We start from the raw sequence: 8791 nt of genomic DNA on the forward strand, positions 1-8791 counted from the left end.
GCACGGGGAGCTCTGCAGGCCTCTCCGATGAGAAGCTGTTCCTCGAACGCTATTGGCTCGCTGGCTACACAGAGGACCACTCTCCCAGGCACGCAGAAGGCAGAGTCTTCCTGCTCCTCTGAGAGCCGCTCAGTGCCGGGCGTTTGTCCCTGTGAGGGACCCGGGTACAGCACTTACCAAACCTGGTTCTCTGGATGCTCCTCGGACTTGAACACGGCTCGTGTCCAGGTGAGCTGCAAATGAAGGGGCAGAGCCTCTAATTTCTTTTAGCGCTTAGTGAGGGACACCCGAACTCTCAGCTTTGCTTTTAAGCCACCGAGTGCACCCAGGGATGTCATTGTGTGAGTTACAACTTTGGGAGCAGGCGACACAATGCCACGGCGACATAAATTAGGAGCCCGGCTCCCTAAGGGGAAGCCGGGAAAACACGAGCTGACTCTGATCCGGAGGTTTTAGGATGGAGACTTCATCAATTTTATGATGCTGTTAAAAGTGGCCATCTTTATGCACGTAGAAACCAATGAGTGAAAAGCTAGGGTAGGAAGAGCAGGGGTGAAGACAGTGAAATGGGGCAGGCCCAACCTCCTGAGCGGAGGGTAGTCCACGCTGGTCCTGAACAGGTTGGTCCTTCCCAGAACTGTCCCTGGGGCAGGAGGGACCTTGCAGAGCCAAGCCGGCTGCTTCCTTCCCTGGAGTGACTGGCCTCTGACTTGGAGGACTGCCCACGGAGTAGGTCTGTCTGTTCTGGTGCTGTGGTCCTGGGTTTGGCTGTCACTGGCACGACCACCCCCCCTCCCAGGGCGAGCCTCTCCCTGGGGTGGCCAGCCTACCCTTCATATGCAAACCAGCCAGTCTCGCCCACACCCCGACCACCTCTTCCATGGGATTCTCATGCTAGGGCACTGTCCATTGGCCCTGGTCACCCGGGGCTTGGCACCAGGCAGAGACGTCCTGACGCCCCTCACCTCCCAGGACGATTCCCAGTACTCAACCCCAAGTCCGCCTACCCGGCCCCACTGTTGCTTCCCGCAGAAGCCACATCAAAGAGTCATGTTTGGCCTGTATCTCCCCCTCGCCCCCTCCACCTCCTGACTGACCTGGTGCCACCCTCGTGGCCCTGTGTGGCTTGGTGTGCCCCCTCCTGAGGACCCTAGCAAGCTGCCTTTCCCCCGCCGCCGTCTCCTGATCTCTCCGCCTCCCCATACTGAATGCAGATGAAGCCTACATGTTTTGGTTTTGACTTTTTTTCTTTTTAGGGTTTTTGCCATAGAGTGTGTATGTTTGCCAGAGAGACAGAAACAGTGAGAGGGAAAGTGAGAAATCACACCTCCCCCCACCCCAGGAGGATGGCCATGCCGCAGTCCCTCCTCCCCCTTTCTCCTCTCAGGACTTAGGGCACGCATGCACACACGCCAGTGTGATAGTCAAGCCACCAGGTCCAGGACTCAAAACATAGATGGCCATGCGGGAGTCCAGTACCTTAACCACCAGCCCCTGCTGGCCCTAAGCCTACATTTCCTAACGCGCCAGTCCTGGGGGGACATGCCCTGACACCGCAGCCTCTGCCTTGAACCCTGGCACGCTTTCTGATCTTGCTCGTCCAATGAGTAGGAGGGCAGGTGCTCTCGTGCAGGCGTGTGAGAATACAGTGATGTGGCCATGCCGTCACCAGGTGGGTCTGCAGCCTTCTGTCCCCACCTGGAAGTGGCCTGGCTCCTGAGGCTCTTCCCAGGTCATGGTACTTCAGGGACCTCTGGGACGAGAGCCCAACCCCCGTGTGTCCCCGCGCCCCAGGGCAACAAACATCAGGGGCCTTCGTTCCCATGCCTGGGCTGAGTCGGTCTCTCGTCCTCAGAGAGCCCAAGAAAAGTGGCGTGCCGTCACCGCAGGAGGGTGTCCTGCAGCCTACTTCCCTTGTTTTTCAAATGGGGAAGATGAGGTCCCAAGAGAAGTGACACCGGGACCAGCAGTTAGTGTAATGGCTATGTCGCTGGACTCCCACGTAGTCGACTGCGGTTCGCATCCCGGACCCGGTGGCTTAAACTCACACCGGGCGCATGTGCGTGCGCGCCCAAGATCGCAAGAGGAGAACGGAGGAGAAGGGATTGTCTGGGGGGTGATTTCTCGCTTTCTATCTCTGTTTCTCTCTCTCTCTGCCTGGCAAGCGCACGCGCCCTATAGCAAAAACTTCTAAAAAAAAAAAAGAGAGGTGACACCTTCAGAGTGAACTAGTAGAGGCCAAACTGCCTTTTCTGTCTGCCTCGTCCCTCTGGGGTGAAAACTAGCAAAGTGCTTACTGCCCATGACGCTGCAAGCGTGCTGCAGACAGCGGCCCGGCTGCAGAGCAAGGACGCCAGGGTGTCCGGGACCTCCAGGAGCCACTGCGCTTTGTTCCTCTGCACGATCAACAGTGCAGCGGGGCCAAGGGGCAGGCGCTGTGTTGAGGGGTTGCCACCCCTGAAATTATTCTGAGAACAATGTTCAACTTAACCAACTTCTACTGAGCACCTTTCGCATGGCAGGCCGTATTCCGCCGTGGGAGCCCAGGGGAATGCCCCTTGAGCTCACAGGGCAGCAATTTATCCGCTCCGCGAACCTTTACTGAGCACCTTCTGTGTGCTAGCAACTGTTCTGGGCCCCGGGAAGCCGTGGCGAGGCTCCCATGGAGCTGACGTTCTTGGGGGCAGTCGGGTAACCCTCGGAAAGTTCGCACAAGCAGGAACTACCCTGCAGTGGTAGGGAGAGAGAGCTGTGGGGCACAGGCCCTGATGGGAAAGGGGTGGGAGAGTATGAGAAGAGGCCGGAGAGGGGCAGGCAAGCGTGAGCACCAGGGCTTTGGAAGCTGAAGCTCTGGGGGCGTTGAGATGCTCTCAGCGAGGGAGCACTTGTCACTGTGCGTGGGCCTTAGCAGTCATGGGCGGGGTTAGAACTTCTGAGATCATTCATTGGTTAAATACACAAGCCTTTGTCTCAGAAAGACTTGGACTGGAGAGAAGAATGTCTTCAGCTCCCTTTGAGACAGCAAGGGGTCACGGGTTGCTCGGCCGGGCTCAGGACGGAAGGGCTGGCAAAGTTCAGGTCTTTGACATGACTCTGCCCAGCCCTGGGAATCAGTCCCCACCCCGTGGCTGCTGAGCTGTCAATCTCCAGCAGCTTGTTCTCCCCTCCTGGGCGAAACCTGGCCCCGGGTGTGCCTTGAGTGTGCTCTGTGCTGGCAGCTGCAAGGTCTAGATGGGCAGAGGCCCGCCTTCACCCCCACCCCAGCCCCAGCCCAAGCCTCTTCCCTGACCTCCAAGCCCGTCTGCGGCTGCTGGTCCAGGGGCTCATCAGGACCTCCACATCCCTGCCCCTTGACGCCATCTAAAGCAGAACTCTCCCTCCCCAGCTCTACCTGCCACTCTGGCCCCTGCCCTGCTCCCGTCTGGCCTCCCATCACCTCTCCCCACCCTGCAGCCCTGCCCGAGTCCTGCCAATCCTCCCTCCTACTCGCCCCTGGGCTCTGGCCTCCCGTCCCACGTCCATTCCTGGTTTCAGACCCCCTTGTCCTCCCTGCTCCTCACGTCCTGGCTCGCAGAGGTAAGCCGTCCCCCATGCAGAAGCCCGTGGCAGAAGCTCCCTCCCTGGGCAGCTTCCGATTCCCACCACATCCAACACGTGTGCCCCATTCCCTTGGATGGGGTCCCCGCTGGCAGCAGCACTGGCCTGGAGTCACCTCTCTCCTCCTGTCCCTGAAGCTGCCCCTTCTGCTCCTGTCACGTTGATCAAGAAGGTCTAGACCATTCTGACTCCACGCTGTGTGCTTCCTGAGAGGCGGGTGGGCACAGGCTCGCTGCCCCCCTGGGAACACCTCTCCTGTGTGGCCCTCGGCCCTTTCATCCACCCATAAGGAGAACCATTAACACTGGGACCAGCAGATGGCATAGCGGTTACATTGCTGGACTCTCACGTGGTCGCCTGTGGTTCGAGTCTCAAACCTGGTACTTGAAAATCACACCAGAAGTGTGCGTGTGTGCCCGAGATCCCTGGAGGAGAACGGAGAAGAGATTGCAGTGTGTCCATCCTCCTGGGAGGGGAGCAATTTCTCACTTTCCCTCTCACCGTGTTTGTCTCTCCTTCTCCAAAGACCACAGGGGAAAAAAAAATGGAGGCCCGTTAACATTAGGGGGCGAGTTGAGGGGCCTGACCAGCCTGCCAGCCCTGGCATTTGCCCTCTGATGCTCTCCCAGCGCCCTGCGCCTGGCCTGCTTCCACCGTGCAGGCCCCGAGTGCTCAGGCGGCACCTGTGAGCTGGCGGTAATGATCCTGGTGGGCCTGGTAGCCGAGGACGGTATAAACGTCTGCACATGATTGGTATCAGCACGTGTGGCCCTTCCTCCCTCTTCTGACTAGGAGTCAGTATTTCCAGAACAATCCCGCCCCTCTTAGGTGTGCTACGCAGCTGTGTGCCCCGACGCTTCCCTCCCTGGATGTGTGTGCTTCACACACGCAGGCCCTGCCGCCTCCCTCCCGCACCAGTGTTTCACACTCTTCCTTCCTGCACAGGCACGTGTCCCAACACCTCCCTCCCTGAGCAGGTGTGTCCCACACCGTCTCCCTGCACCGGTGTGTCTTTCTCCTCCCTTCCTGGGCAGGCGTGTCCCTGTCCCTTCTTCCTCCCTGGGCAGGCGTGTCCCTGTCCCTTCTCCCTCCCTGGGCAGGCGTGTCCCTGTCCCTTCTCCCTCCCTGGGCAGGCGTGTCCCTGTCCCTTCTCCCTCCCTGGGCAGGCGTGTCCCTGTCTCTTCTCCCTCTCTGGGCAGGCATGTCCCTGTCCCATGCTCCCTCCCTTAGCAGGTGTGTCTCTGTCCCTTCTCCCTCCCTGGGCAGGTGTGTCCCTGTCCCTTCTCCCTCCCTGGGCAGGTGTGTCCCTGTCCCTTCTCCCTCCCTGGGCAGGCGTGTCCCTGTCCCTTCTCCCTCTCTGGGCAGGCGTGTCCCTGTCCCTTCTCCCTCCCTGGGCAGGCGTGTCCCTGTCCCTTCTCCCTCCCTGGGCAGGTGTGTCCCTGTCCCTTCTCCCTCCCTGGGCAGGTGTGTCCCTATCCCTTCTCCCTCCCTGGGCAGGTGTGTCCCACACTGTCTCCCTGCACCAGTGTGTGTCTCTCCTCTCCCTCCCTGAGCAGGTGTGTCCCTGTCCCTTCTCCCTTCCTGAGCAGGTGTGTCCCTGTCCTTTCTCCTTCCCTGGGCAGGTGTGCTACTTCCACAATGGGCACGTGACCCTCTGTTCTCGAATCCATCAGGAAAACTCTCCCATTTCACCTTTCCTACTATATTTCAGTTGGTTTTAAACCTTTCAATTCCTGCTCGACTGGGAGCTCTTTGGGGGCAGGAGCAGGGCCACCTGTTTCTATGTCTTTGCTGCCAAACATTGGGCTTGGTCCAGAGACGCTTTCTAGAATCGTTAGCAATAACAGCAACTGCTGTACAGTGCTTGCTCCGTGCCAGGCATTGTTCCAAGCGCTTTTCATAATCAACTCAGCAGAGTGTTAACTGTCTGCTTTACACACATCAAGTGACAGGGAGCTCACCGATCCCTGAAGTACCCTGCGACACCTGAAAGGCTTTAATTGAGCCGAAATCCTTTTCTCTGCGGGTTATCTTTTTAGCAGTTTAAAATTCCATTTATTCAACCAATCACTCATTCATTTATTCATTGAGGAAATATTTATTGAACACCTACTGTGTTTGAGGTGTCCATGACACGATAGAAAACAAACCTGGCTCGCTGGCACAGCGGGTAATAAAGGCAGATGTTAAACAAAGGGCCTTGCTAATAAATGTGTAATTACAAATTGTGAAATGGCTATGAAGGACTCTGAACTTCCGGCTGGCATATTAGAACGTGGAACAATTCTTTCAGAGACACGTGAGGAAGAAGTCTTCACACCTAGGGAGACTAGGGCACTGGAGATGCGTCACCATACGCCGCATTCTCACCCTGCCTGCCATTATGAACCTAGAGGGGTCCAGAGGACCTGCCTCCGCCAGGGTGTGAAGAAATTCATTGGCACCGTCACATTCTTGAAAGCTCTGTCACGGCTGCCTTTGCAAGTCAGAGCTGAGACGGGGAGCTGCTGTCACTGACACTGGTCCCTGACTGTCACAGGGACAGCAGGACCCTGGAGCAGGAGCACGCAGGGACAGCTCTCGATTGGCTGAGACACAGTGGGTGTGGGTATTGTGATGGGAGGCGGGGTCTTAGCAGTGACCACGTGGTTGAAGCCACAGAGGTGTCTAACTAATTGATCATAGGTCCCTAGGATGGACATAGATGGACATACACTGCCCTGGCCGGCACAGAACAATGGACAGATCTGGTGATTAGAGATCCTGCGCTGGTCACCACAGTAGTTAGGGCCCTTACCAGTTCTCAGACCTGAACTAGGTCACAGACAGGCATGTGGGACCCCCTTGAGGTCTGATAGTGACCCCAATTCAGAAAGCAGATTTCCTCCCAGGCTTCCTCAGAGGTACTGACCAGGGAAAGAAAAACCCCAGACTTCTGGGGGATGAATGGACCCTGGCTCTGGCCAGAGGCAAATCCTGGAGACCAACAATACCGTGTGGCCCACCAGTCCGAGCAGGGTTAGGGACCAGGTTGTGGTGGGGCTCGCCCCTGCTGTGTTACGGGGGTCTGCTGTGTTGCTCACCCTGCTTTGTTTCTGAAGGTTTTTTCTGTAGGATGTATGTGCTCACTGGAGAGAGACAGAGCGAGCCAGTGAGAGAAGTGAGAAATCTCCCTCCCCACCCCGATGGCTGTGCCACAATTGCCCCTCCTCCAGAGATGTTGGGCGTGCACGCACACCTCATGTGAGTCTCACGCTGCCAGGTCTGGGACTTGAACTGTTCCCGGTCTTGTGGGAGTCCAGCTCCTTAACTGCCATGCCACCTGATGCTCCCCCTGGTGATTGTTTTTTCCACTTCCGAATATACAAGTGGGACATGTACTTGGCAACAGGCAGAAGTCCCACATAGATTTCCGGGAGCCCCCTGAAAAGTCCTCTTGCTACTAAAACAGTTTAAAAAGCAATACTGTATCCTTCAAAGGACTGAGATCAGCACCACCACCGAAGCCTGAGGGATGCAGGGCGGGCGAGTCTTCTCACACCTTCGCCAACTTCTCTCTTTCCTCGTGTGAAAGATAGAGCTCATGGGGTGCGGATTACACTGGCAGCCGCTGTCCCACCTTGGTAGGTTTTACTGGGATAATCTGCCTGGATCTAGCCTTGGCGGGGGGTGAGTTGACTCGTTGGAGGTGGCGCAGGAAAAGAAGATAAAGGTCTCAGTGCCATTTTTATGCACGTCCTCAGTCGGACACCCCCCAGAGATGGCTCTCTGAAGAGTGACCACTGCTAGGAATCATCGTGTCTTTTTATTGAAAATGTGATACGTGCAAGTAAACGGGTGAGGGGCTACGTGTTTTAATTATCAGCTCATAAAGTTTTAACAATAGGGAGCATAGGTTTCATTTAGGGTTGGATTAAGGGTGGGTCTAGTGCCGCTCCGCAGTTGTTCGTTTGATGTAGGCGTCTTCATGGAATGCAGTTTCGGGAAAGCAGCTCCAGCAAGCAGAGATAATTATCAGCTGATGCGGTGGCAGCCATCTTGTGATTACCGTGCATGATGCTAGGAAAAGAAAATCTCAAGTATAGATATTAGTTCTTATGGATCTCAATAAAGAATGGAACTTATATAATTTTATAGGGATTTAAAACTTAATTTAAGGAATCCTAATATATCTTACAGGGGTAAAACTACTGTTCACTAAGTAAGGGCGGGGACAGCTTTTTCAACTGGCGGTAAAGTGACCAACAAGTTAATGAAGACCTTTTTTTTTTTTTTGGAGAGGTTTTTGCTATAGGGCGCGTGCGCTCACCAGACAGACAGAGAGAGACAGAGAGATAGAAAGCGAGAAATCACCCTCCAGGGGGGATGGTCACGCCGCAATCCCTTCTCCTCCATTCTCCTCTCGGAATCTTGGGCATGCATGCACACGCGCCCGGCGTGAGTTTAAGCCACCGTGTCTGGGACGCGAACCGTGGTCGGCTACGTGGGAGTCCAGCAACATAGCCACTACGCTAACTGCTGGTCCTGTTAATGAACTTTAAGGTGAGCCTGTGGCATACTTAAAACATTCTATTGTGCCCGTGGTGCCACTGCTATGTATTTTGTTAGAACATTAGCTATAGTGGGGTGGGAGTGTCCTGGGGCAGTTTTGGCCTAAAAGGTTTTTTTTAAGCTTATGCTAAATGTATCTTGAAGGGCCTTCCAAAGGTCAAGAAGACTTCTGCCTAGATGTTGTGGGAGGCTGCGCACCAGCGAGTCTGTGGAGGCCATTTTCATGAGTCTCTTACTATTCCCATCTTAGGCTCAGAGAGCAAACAATTACAAAGGCCACAATTGACTAAACCTTACTCTGATTGGCCACTTCCCATAGCAAATTGGTGAGCTTAGAATCCCTCAGATTTGCATATTTGGCACCTCATGATTGGTCCACAAAAGCAACCAATCATAACCCACACTCTTACTATCCTTCATTCAACCAATCACAGCCCACCAACATGTATATAACCACAATCCCTGGCCCACAATCGCCAGATGACCCTGAAGACCCTGAAGAGCTGTGACACTGCATCGTCTCTGGACAACCCTGAAGAGTTGTAACACTGTGTCGTCTCTGTGTTCTAACACTGGGTCTTCTCCATGTTGTAACACTGCATCATCTCCCTGTTGTAACACTGTGTCGTTCGTCCCTTCTCTG

Source organism: Tupaia chinensis, unplaced genomic scaffold (assembly GCF_000334495.1).
Source record: "Tupaia chinensis unplaced genomic scaffold, TupChi_1.0 Scaffold000384_1, whole genome shotgun sequence".
NCBI classification, from domain to species: domain Eukaryota; kingdom Metazoa; phylum Chordata; class Mammalia; order Scandentia; family Tupaiidae; genus Tupaia; species Tupaia belangeri.